Genomic DNA, 13,497 nt, shown 5'->3' on the forward strand with positions numbered 1-13,497 from the left:
AGCCTGGAACAAACATTACATAAACTGCAATACAATACAATACACACATGATCCAGCCAGAACCACAGGACATTCACTATCGTGTAAGACAGATGAGGACGAACCTCCTTAGTGTAGACCCGTGAAGATTCCGGGGTAGAAAAGGTCTTCAGCAACGTAAAAAGGTGACTAACGGGATCGGGTTGTCAGGCTCGCTGACTTGGTTAATGCATATCATCGATCCCAATTGCGTGGATCGATGCTCATGATATTAATCACTGGGTGGTCTGGTCCAGACTCGATTTTTTACAGATCGCCGTCACATAGCTGGAATATTGCTGAGTGCGGCGTTAAACAACAAACCAAAAAAACCTAAGTGTATCTCTTGTGATGAAAGGTTCACCGTCAAGCATATATTGCTTGACTGTGTGGACTTTGCAATCGCAAGGGATTCACATTATCAAAGTGTAAATCTAAAAGATCTCTTTTCCCGTGTCAGCGGGTATCTCATCATAAATTACTTGAAAGAAATTGGTCTGTATAATAGATTTTAAATATGTGTGTGAATAATGCTTGTTTTTAACTTTGGTGTGATGCTTTTATTAACAGATATTATTGAAGGCTGTCCAGGAGGTTAAAGTACCGTATAAATATTGCCCCCTGGGTGACACGTAATCCATCATGATCAATGTAACTATCATCAACTCATTGATGATTACTTTTTATAATATACGCTAGCATTGTTCACAACCACCAGTGGCTGAAGTGATGACGTAAATCCTGCTGGGGTATCATGCAGGAAGCAGCTCACGGTTAAGTCCCCATGATCCCCAGCGAGGTGGCCTAGCTTTGGTTACTGGTGGCCTATAGCCCGTGATTTAAAACTGTATATATAATATTGTTATGCTCAAACATGTTTCATAAATTGTTTCTAAAAATAGTATGCTCAGATATGTTTAACAACTTGTTTGTAAACAAAACTTTGCATTAATGACTAAATTGTATATATATTAACTTGGTCTCGTCGCTATATGACTGCGATAATGCCGATGCGACGTTAAATCTTAACTCACACACTCAAACGCATTTAACGAATATATTTAAAGTGCAATATTCCAGCCAAAACATACTCCAGTCTTGGACAGACTAACCATAACATACTCCAGTCTTGGACAGGCTAACGGACCCGTGAAGATGCGGGGTAGAATAGGTCTTAGGCAACCCATGCTTGCCGTAAAAGGCGACTATGCTTGTCGCAAAAAGGCGACTAACGGGATCGGGTGGTCAGGCTCGCTGACTAAGTTGCATTTCATCATCGATCCCAATTGCGTGGATCGATGCTCATGATGTCAATCACTGGATTGTCTGGTCCTTACTCTATTATTTTACAGACCGCCGTCATATAGCTGAAAAATTGCTGAGTGCGGCGTTAAACAACAAACCAACAAACAAACAGGCTAACCAATGGTTGACTTCATGAACGGCATCGGGCAGTATGACGACAATCAGATTGATTGATTGTTTGTTGTTTGACACCGCACTCAGCAGTATTCCAGCTATATGACGGCGGTCTGTAAATAATCGAGTCTGGACCAGACACTCCAGTGATTAATATCATGAGCATCGATCCACGCAATTGGGATTGATGATATGTATCAACCAAGTCAGCGAGCCTGACCACCCGTTTCCGTTAGTCGCCTCTTAGAACAAGCATAGTCGCCTTTGACGTTGGTTGGTTGGTTGGTTTGTTATGACAGCGTTAGAAATTGGCACTAGTCCAGTAGTCCGCGCCAAACTGCCCAATAGTTTTGGTATAATGACTAGTAGAACTTTGCCCTTTTTAAAGGTTTTGCTATTTGTTACAGTATGACCAGAAATTGTTGAGAATTAAAAGATTGTAATTTTTAAAAATGTTTTTCACTCATTACTCACGTATTAAATGTGAATATTAGTACAACATAACTCCAGCTTCAAAAACAGGTGAACACTTAGTATTTTGACAAGTCACTACGGGCAGCAATGCAGGCTTCAAAGCGGCGGGGCATACTACTGATCATAGAAGTTAGAAAGTTGTGGTTCATGCTGTCCCAATATCGGGACCCAAGAAGATCCGGGGTAGAATAGGTCTTCAGCAACCCATGCTTGCCGTAAAAGGCGACTATGCTTGTCGTAAAAGGCGACTAACGGGATCGGATGGTCAGGCTCGCTGACTTGGTTGACGCATGTCATCGATCCCAATTTAGTAGATCGATGCTCACGATATCAATCACTGGATTGTGTGGTCCAAACTCGATTATTTACAGACCGCCGTCATATGGCTTGAATATTTCTGAGTGCGGCGTAAAACAACCAACCCACCCAATATCGGACCACCTCTTCTTTCATTTCAGCAATATTTGTCAGATGTTTTTATTGACACTTTCCTTCATTAGCCCCCAAACATTTTCTATTGGATTTAGGTCAGGGCTGTAGCTTGGCCAATCTAATAATGTCATATTTTGGGTCCGAAACCAGGCCTGAGAATGCTTTGAAGGATGTTTTGGGTCGTTGTCTTGCTGGTAAATCCAAGAATTTCCATAGAATACTTGAGCAGATGAAAGTAAATGTCCCTCGAGAATATATGTGTACCGCTCACTGTTCATATTCCCTTCAAATACACACAGGGGCGTTGCCCCTAACACAGATATGCCACCCCACTCGTGAAATTGAACTGTACTTTGGGCGCTGATACAAAGGTTTTTCAGTTTGTTTAGTCCAGAATTTTAGTGTATTAGTAAACAGCCACACAGAATTTTCATCTGAGAAAAATCACATTGTCCCAGGTAAAATTTCTATGCCCTATAAGCACCAGTTCGACCCTCGCTCCTTTTGTTCAGGTTTCATGATCGGTGATGGAATTCCTCGACTTTTCTCCCAACCTATTGTATGCAGCTCAGTTCTAATTGTCTCCTTACAGACAGCCACAGTTCCTCTATCAATCATATCCAGTCTTAAGTTTTCTAAACTCCTTCGTATGTTTTTAGAAACAAGAATACCAAGCCGCCTCCTGTCAATTTTCAAAACACTATAAACAGTGGACAAAGGGGTGCCTGTTCTACTTGAAATCACATTAGCTGATCTGATGTCCTTGTTATAATACTCTAATATCAACCTCCTCTTCTCTAATCAACCACACTGAAGATCACTGAAAATGACGTCTGCTATCAAGTAAACAAAGGGGGGTAACTCTTGACAAACTAATGAAATAGGACTAACTGAGTTGTCTCTCTTGAATGAAACCAAGCACTTGATAGCTGGTCAGTGTTCTTTATACTAGATATCCACTTAAACATATCCCCAAAATACTCAATAATTTCTGGTCATACTAGATTCTATATCAGGATTAGTGGAGAGTAAAGTTTCTATCGCTGTTATGATTGATTGTTGATTTTCCACCTAGTGTAGATTCTTGTTTTATCCAAAATGCATCTAAACCTGTCACTGTTTTGCAGCCCACATCTTTGATTAGATTGGTTTATTGCTATTGTAAACATGATCATGTATATGTCGGGTCACCGAAATGAAGCGTCTATTTGAAGCTAAAACAAAGAATGCTCGACTTACCAAAAGAAATCACTGAGCTCCAGTCTGTCGTGTTTTGCTCAGGCAAATCCAGCCGCGTCGCTTCAAGCGGTAATCCTCGTCATCAGCAGCCGCAGTGTGACTTAAACACGTACACAAAGTTCACAGAACGTTAATATCAATCCATTTTCAACTTCAATCGTGTCTGGATTTCTTTCCAACGCTAACTTTACTGTGTGCAACTTTCATTTCAAGCGAATGACATTGCCGTAGCCGCCATTTTCTGCTTTTTGTAAAACCAAGGGATGTCACTCCAAATGGAATGTTTGGGACGGATGACGTCACGACTCTCCGCTTTGATGTAGTTCGCTTTATATAATTAAAGTTTGATGTAAAATGATGTATAATGGATTGTTTTGTTATGATTTATGTATCTGTCACTATAAGGATCGACGCATCATGGAATTTGCTCACGTGAGGCATTCTCTTCATCAGCTGATGAACGTCAACAAATACAACTTCAATCACAGGACCATGTAACTAAAAATAACAATATAAAGAAAATATTGCAAAAAAATCATAGACGAGGCCGAGCCCATGGCCTCGTCTGCAAGTTTCTTTTGTTACTATTATTACTATTAGTTACATGGTCATGTGCTTCAATCCTTAAATAATAATAAACAAACCGTGATGTATGGCTGCTTGTACTAGCCCGTGTCTAATGCCGGTTTTATGGTGATTTTGGTGAATTCATACAGCAGTTTGACATGGATACCCTACTCACTGTCAATCAGATACAATATGCTGAGTCCAAGTCAACCAGTGTTTACTTTGCTCTCTCACCCGTGAAGATTCCGGGGTAGAATAGGTCTGCAACAACCCATACTTGCCGTAAAAGGCAACTAAATATGCTTGTCGTAAAAGGCAACTAACGGTTGGTTGGTTGGTTGGTTGGTTGGTTGTTTAACGCCGCACTCAGCAATATTCCAGCTATATGACGCCGGTCTGTAAATAATCAAGTCTGGACCAGACAATCCAGTGATTGATATCATGAGCATCGATCCATCCAATTGGGATCGATGACATGCATCAACCAATCAGGTGGTCAGGTTCGCTGACTTGGTTGATACATGTCATCGATTCTAATTGCGTGGGACCCGTGAAGATTCCGGGGTAGAATAGGTCTTCAGCATCCCATGCTTGCCGTAAAAGGTGACTATGCTTGTCGTAAAAGGCGACTAACGGTATCGTTAGGTCAGGCTCGCTGACTTGGTTAATTCATGTCATCGATAGATTGTCTGGTCCCGACTCGATTATTTACAGACCGCCGTCATATAGCTGGAATATTGCTGAATGCGGCGTTAAACTACAAACCAAACAAAAAAACCCAACTAATTGCGTGGATCGATGCTCATGATGTCAATCACTAGATTGTCTGGTCCAGACTCGATTATTTTACAGACCGCTGTCATATAGCTGGAATATTGCTGAGTGCGGCGCTAAACAAACAAATACTTTGCTCTCTGGGCAGACGCTATGTCCACTTAACCCAGTAAACAGTATATTGTGACTTCTTAAATTCCCGAACAAATAACAAATTGAGGGTATAGTGTAAAATGATATATTTATTGTTTTGTCAGGAAGCCTAAATAAGTTGTTTGTTGTTTAATGCCGTATTCCAGCTATATGTCGGTGGTCTGTAAGAAAATGAGTCTGGACCAGACAATCCGGTGATTAACATCATGAGCATTGATCTACACAGTTGGGAAACAATGACATGTATCAACCAAATCAGTGAGCCTGACCACCCGATCACCTAATTCGCCTCTTACAACAAGTATTGTCGCCTCTGTCACCTCTTACGGCAAGTAGGGTTGATGAAGACCTATTCTACACCGGATCTTCACACCCCTAATTAAGTTGAGGTTCCAAGGACAAACAAGTACTCAATCTCTGTATTTTTAACATGGAGAGACAACCCTGAGGGTATGATGGCATGTGCATTATTTTCCAAAACTTGCACATATATAATTAATTTCAAGTAAAATATCAATATTAGATATTAGCACTTTCCCAAAAGTAGAAAAGAAAAAAAATTATGTTAATAATTTTGTTCATGAAATACAAGAAATAGGAAGTACATACTTCCTGACTTTAAAATCACATGTCAGAACCGGACCAGTGAAGATTCCAGGGTAGAATAGGTCTTCAGCAACCCATGCTTGCCATAAAAGGCGACTATGCTTGTCCTAAAAGGCGACTAACGGGATTGGGTTGTCAAGCTCGCTGACTTGGTTGATGCATGTCATTGATCCCAATTGCGTGGATCGATGCTCATGATGTCAATCACTGGATTGTCTGGTCCAGACTCGATTATTTACAGACCGCCGTCATATATCTGGAATAATGCCGAGTGCGGCGTTAAACAACAAACCAACAAACAAAACATGTCAGAACCACAACATTTTTGCCTATAACATATAAAATCAGACAAATTATTCTGCAGTGTGACATTTTCTATGAATTCCCAAACAGCAAATATAACAAATGTTTCATAACAAACCAACCTGAATATGCAGGCACACTGTTCATTTAAAAATACCTAAGAAGTGTTCTGTTCTCAAATGAGCTGATATTCTCTCAACAGCAAACATGTACATACACAATTAGCAATGCAATTTAAACAGCTTTACGTCAATCTTACACACTTTCTCTTTTTTTACCTTAATATTCAATAACCTATGCCAAGACGGAATATTTCCTGATATGTGGGAAAAAAGAATTATTTGTCCCATCTTTAAGTCTGGTGTTAAGGATGACCCCAACAATTACAGAGGCCTATCAATGATAGACTGTCACCTATGTGCAAGATATTCACTTCTATTTTAAACACTCGGATATGACAGTGGTGTGATCAAAATAATATTCATGAGACACAAGCAGAGAACCAATTATTGCACTGCTGGTCATATATTTTCACTCCATGCAATAATCCAGAAATATGCCCTGGAAAAAGAAAGGGAATTTCTACTGTTTGCTTACTTATTTTTACAAAAACTTTTGATACTGTAAACAGTATTACTGATAAGCCTTAAAAATGTGGGTATAAATGGGGAAAATCTTCAATATTCTTTTTCATGAATGTATTCACAACTATCAGTCTGTGTAAGGACCTCAAATGGACTGTTTAGTTACTTCAGTTGTAATAGTGGTACTCATCAAGGATGCATCTTGAGTCCCCAGCTGTTTATCATTTCATCACTCAACTTATTAGTATCATGGAAGAATACGGTGGACAAGGCAAGAGTGCATGATATATCAGATCTATGGCGGGATTCTTGTCCATGGCAGATTCTCATTTTCCAATGTCTTTTATCCTTGAATGGACAATCAGTTCAATTGTAATATCACATCATACTTGAGTGAGTGAGTGAGTGAGTTGGGTCTAACTTCGCTTTTAACAATATTCCAGTTATATCGCGGCTGTCAGCTTAATGTGTGAGGAAAGCTTGAAGTGATGCAGGTCTCAGATGTTTACCACTTCGGTGAAACCCACGAGCACGGGTATGGTGCTGACAAACCTAGAAACATAATCAGGGCGAACCGGGATTCGAACCCACAATCATAGGTTTCTGGCGTGCCCAAGGGACGCAAATCTGCACAGCGAATTGCGGCGCCTTAGACGACTGGGCCACCCGTGCCCCCATCATACTTGAGATGACGTCATGTAGGTTAACATTGCGATAGACATGGCAATCAGTCTAAAGCGATGGAGCCGGACACCATAGAAAAAAAAGGTTTTCTTATGGGAGAGTCATGGGAGAGTCATGTCGGCAGAGAAAGAAACCAGTATCGAAAGACCCTGAAGCCTTTCAAATGATTTTTTAAAAATCCAGCAATTTCCTCATTCAAAGGCTCTGAATCCTGATGTGGGAAAACGTTAAAATATTCAAGATTTTGTCAGCATCGGCAAATCAGAGGATGGTGTGGAAGCTGTTAGAAAATTATTTCTATGATGAAATTTCGGGGAGCCTTTTTTATAAGAAAAGTACAGAAATGCAATCAATGCACTGACGATGCTGTTCCAAAGATGAAATGATAAATAATCCAGAGATATAACAAAGTTGAGGGCTGTTGATTGAAAATGTTCAGACAAACAAGTGAAAACATTTTCTGAAAGTTAGTAAAACTACATGCAATAATATGGTACTGGGTAAATGTGGTAGAGCTCTACTTCAGCTTACATACATGTAACAGGCAAGTTAAATGTTGGTGTAGATTAATCACTCTAGATAGAAATAGGTTACCTCACCAATGTTATCTATCTTAAAGTCTCTTCATGATGCAGAGCCACATGGGCTACCCATATCAAACATATTCAATTTCAATTTGGGTTAGACTTTGTATGAATAAACCAGGATGTTGTGAATATTAACATAAGACTTCTTGCCTGCCGTAAAAGGTGACTATGCTAGTCGTAAAAGGCGACTAACGGGGTTGGGTGGTCAGACTCGCTGACTTGGTTGATTCATGTCATCGATCCCAATTGCGTGGATCGATGCTCATGATATTAATCACTGGATTGTCTGGTCCAGACTCGATTATTTACAGACCGCCGTCATATAGCTGGAATAATGCTGAGTGCGGCGTAAAGCAACAAACCAAACCAAACTTCTTGATAACCTTAAACAAAACTGGAATTCTACACAACACACCTGAAACGTGCTAACTATGTGTTATTGAAAACACTTTTACGTGTCGAAAAATTATCTGTGCATTGCCATTTCTTTACATTTGAGAAAGAGTCTCACAAGATTTAGATAATTTTAGACAGAAACAGGAAGAAACACAAATATACCATGCTATGTCCTCATTGTAGACTTAATGACAAAATGTACATGGAAAACATCATTCATGTTTTACTTGTATGTGATGCATATACCTCTATTAGAAAAAAGTATATTAGTACATGCATGTGAAATGACAGTGCAGTAAACATTCATGATCATAATGAACACCCAAGATAAACAAAAAATAAATGATCTCTCTTTGTACCTATTTAATGTGCAAAAAAAGAGTGAGTATGGTTTTACGCTGCTTTTAGCAATATTCCAGGATTTATCACGACAGGGGACACCAGAAATGGACTACACACATTGTACCCATGTCGGGAATCGAGCCCGGGTCTTCGGCGTGACGAAGGAAAATACAACTTAATATAGCTATTTTCCTAGCATACTACATGTGATGTATTTGTCTACCTCACATAAGGAAAACTACTAATTTACACCCCTAAATACTTCCTCCTAGTACTGGTGTGTGTATATATATATACACTTCAATATATATATCTTTAAATTTATTTATATATATATATTGAATAAATTGTCTTGTCTGATACTAAAGCTATTTTCTCCTGATAAATTAGGTATCTACCCTGAGAAACTGTAACGCTACATGGAATGATACAGTTGATGTTGAAAGTCAAAAACAATTCAATGAGTGTGCATGGTTTTCCCCCGCTTTTAGCAATATTCCAGCAATATCGCGGCAGGGGACACCAGAAATGGGCTTCACACATTGTACCCATGTGGGGAATCAAACCAGGGTCTTCGGCATGACGAGGGAACGCCTCAACCACTAGGCTACCCGACCTCAAAAATAATTTCAAAATGATGTTAGCTGTGTACATTGCACCAGTACATCACAAATTATAATATAACCACCAAAATGTAAATGTAAATGGGACATTAATAGTCATACCAATCGCTTGCCTTACAAACAAGAAAAGCGTGAGTATGGCTCACATTCCTATACATTGTCCTGATCGATACATATGACACATACAAAGGATTGTTTGGTCAGTCAGTCATATAAAATTGTACTCTTATTAATCAAAATAGATTCAATAAAATGAGTTTTAGAGAAATTTGTGACAGATCTGATGTGCAGCAGGCCAAGTTTCGAGTATATTTAATCTATGCCAGGGACTTGCAATATTACGATGTTTACAAGAACATTGCAGAGGATTGCATTCTGTTCTGCACATCACGGATGTCACTATAAGAAAATGATTATTTTTATATGTAATACTATTAGTGAGTGAGTATGGTTTTACGCTGCTTTTAGCAATATTCCAGCAATATCACGGTAGGAGACACCACAAATGGGCTTCACACATTGTACCCATGTCGAGAATCGAACCCGAGTATTCGGCGTGACCAGCGAACGCTTTAACCACTAGGCGACCCCACCGCCCCTGTAATACAATTAAAAGCAGTTAGTTTATGACCCCTGTAGTGTTACCGTGATACTAATAAAGATGGGACGTTTCGCAACAAAACGGTAAAATATTAATATAATTAACATAGAAATATTTAAGCATGTTAAACTTGATAAGCATGAGTCATTATGTAATGAAATGCTCTGCATCTCATCACTACTTTGAATGATTTCACAGAGTGAACCAGGCTAGTCTTAAGGTAATGGTCGCAGACGTCCCAATAAAGATCTGTGAGCAGGGAAGCAAATACCTCCACATAGTCATCATCCTCTCCACTATAAATCAGTTCCATTCACCAAAGTCTGGTGAAGATTCCGAACGAGAATGACTGGTGAACCAACTTTAAGCTGTATAGTAAATCAACATCAAAGTTGATCCAATACAGAATAGTTTGAATGAGATTATCCAAAAGGTATTCCTTGCTAATCCACTTATCACACACATCACATACAATGCATTGCATGTCATCACTACCGGATTCTTATTCTACAGTGAAGATTCCGAACGAGAATGACTGGTGCATCAACCATAAGCTGTAGAGTAAATCAACATCAAAGTTGATCCAATACAGAATAGTTTGAATGAGATTATCCAAAAGGTATTCCTTGCTAATCCACTTATCACACACATCGCATACAATGCATTGCATGTCATCACTACCGGATTCTTATTCTACAGTGAAGATTCCGAACGAGAATGACTGGTGCATCAACCATAAGCTGTAGAGTAAATCAACATCAAAGTTGATCCAATACAGAATAGTTTGAATGAGATTATCCAAAAGGTATTCCTTGCTAATCCACTTATCACACACATCACATACAATGCATTGCATGTCATCACTACCGGATTCTTATTCTACAGTGAAGATTCCGAACGAGAATGACTGGTGCACCAACTTTAAGCTGTAGAGGGTTGGGAGCCTGACATCTTTGGATTAAAAGTGTTTCTCCATAATCCTGTGCTCTGTACTTGTGAACATCACCAGGCAGCTGATAAGAGTTCCATTTGATTTTGGAAATCAACATCAAAATTGGTCCCATACAGAATAGTGCGTTCTGAATTGTTTCCTAGTGGTCTGTTGAGAAATTTCATCAACTTGTTGGTTTCTTCAGATGGTGATCCATCACAGAATTCATTGATGGCAAGAATTAGGTCAGGTTCAGACTGGCATGTGACGTGTTGCATATTGACATGATGGGGAAAGATCTTTTGATATACTGGCGACTCAAAGCAAAATGATCTGGCGTCATCGTAAAAATAATTTGGCACTGGAGGAAGCTGTTTAAAGTCACCTGATGCAATCACTTGCATTCCACCAAGATATCCGCAATTCTCCTTGTCGCGGATTCCGGGGTAGAATAGGTCTTCAGCAACCCATGCTTGCCGCAAAAGGCGACTATGTTTGTCGTAAAAGGCGACAAACAGGATTGGGTGTTCAGGCTCGCTGACTTTGTTGATACATGTCATCGGTCCCAATTGCGTGGATCGATGCTCATGATATTAATCACTGGATTGTCTGATCCAGACTCGATTATTTACTGACCGCAGTCATATAGCTGGAATATTGCTGAGTGTGGCGTTAAACAACAAACCAACCAGCCAACCAACCTTGCATCGGCCACATATATACATACAACAAAGTTTCAAGAAGCTTCGAACTTAACATTCCCTTTTCATCAATTATCGAAGTTTCTGTTGATTGGATACACTTTAGACACTCTCCAAAAGCATCGTTTTGAATGAGATGATCAAAAAGGTCTTCCTTGCTAATCCTCCCATCCATAAGTCCAGCATAGTGGTGTAAAGTTTGTTCACCAAGATCAAAGTACTGTTTACTTGCAAGGCCTGTCAAGGCTGTAACAGCTACCTTTCTTCCTCCAGCTCAAGGGACTTGATAATATTTCTGGAAAAGGAAAATATCAAAATGTTGAACATGTAAACATACATATTAATTTATAATAAATCATTGTACATGTTTCAAACACTTTCAATGCTTATTTGGGAACATATTCTGTTCCTTAGTCAATAAATATGGTAACCTGTGAAGATCCGGGGTAGAATAGATGTTCAGCAACCCATGCTTGTCGTAAAAAACGGCTACGCATGTCGTAAGATGTGAGTAACGGGATCGGGTGGTCAGGCTCGCTGGCTTGGTTGATGCATTTCATCGTCTGCAAATTGCGCGGATCGATGTTCATGATATCAATCGCTGGATTGTTTTGTCCAGACTCAATTAATTACAGACCGCCGTCATACAGCTGGAGTATTGCTGAGGGTGGCATTAAACAAACAATAGATATGGTATAAGTGTTTGGTAATATACTATTCACTCAACATACTGAAATCTCCATTTCGGTATTAAATTGGTTGCTATCAAATATCTAAAAGTGAACTTGTTAAAAATTAACAGTATTGCATTCAAAATTTACAAAACTTCACTTTTGAGTGAAGACATCACCTGGCAATGCAGGGTTAGAAACCAACAGTGTTCATCCACTAGTTCTTATTATGATAACATAGCAGAACCCTTAAAAATGGCAAATTTCTACTAGTCCTTATGATACCTTTATCATTGGGCAGTTTGGCAAAGACTAGGACTAGTGCAAATTTCTAACGCTGGGCAGCTAATAGCCAGCTCAATGAAGAGGATACAACAAGTAACCTACAATCGAGGATATATTCAGATAGATGTTCTAATACTTCAGGTGCAAACTGAAATTTATAAAAATTGGTTCAACATGTGTTTGTTATATTTTGTAATAACATATTTTCCTTCTTGCAGAGGTTGATTTCAACTGTAGAATAAAGAGATGCTGGTGGTATATCAACTTATCAACTGTACAGCGAGTATACCCACGATCACAAGTTAACAGCCAAGACAGCTAACAGCACCCGTGAAGATTCCGGGGTAGAATAGGTCTTCAGCAACCCATACTAAAAGGCAACTATGCTTGTCGTAAAAGGCGACTAACGGGATCGGGTGGTCAGGCTCGCTGACTTGGTTGATACATATCATCAATCCCAATTGCGTGGATCGATGCTCATGATATTAATCACTGGATTGTCTGGTCCAGACTCGAGTATTTTACAGACCGCCGTCATATAGCTGGAATCTTGCTGAGGGTGGCGTTAAACAACAAACAAACAAACAGCTAACAGCAAGCGGCTTTTATGCAAGAATAAGCTTGCAAAAGTAATATTTTGGGTCTTTCCTAATGTGTCAAGGAAGAGACAGTACAAGAATGGAATACAACAAGTAACCTACAATCTAGGATTTAAGAGTAAAACTTCTCCAATAACAGACTTTCACAGCTTCATTTTACCACCAGAGTGTACAATCAGTCCTGACAGATGTTAGCATATCAAATATCAACTACAATATGTCATCAATGGAAAAATGCAACACGTAAAACTTAAGTTTCGAGACAAATTTCATTTGTTGTCAGGTTGGTTGGTTGGTTTGTAATTTTACGCCGCACTCAGCAATATTTCAGCTATATGACGGCGGTCTGGATCAGACAATCCAGTGATTGATATCATGAGCATCGATCCACACAATTGGAATCGATGACATGCATCAACCAAGTCAGCGAGCCTGACCACCCGATCCCGTTAGTTGCCTTTTACGACAAGCATAATCACCTTTTACGGCAAGCATGGGTTGCTGAAGA

This window comes from Haliotis cracherodii, unplaced genomic scaffold (genome assembly GCF_022045235.1).
Source record: "Haliotis cracherodii isolate W230 unplaced genomic scaffold, xgHalCrac1.p SCAF_19, whole genome shotgun sequence".
Lineage (NCBI taxonomy): Eukaryota > Metazoa > Mollusca > Gastropoda > Lepetellida > Haliotidae > Haliotis > Haliotis cracherodii.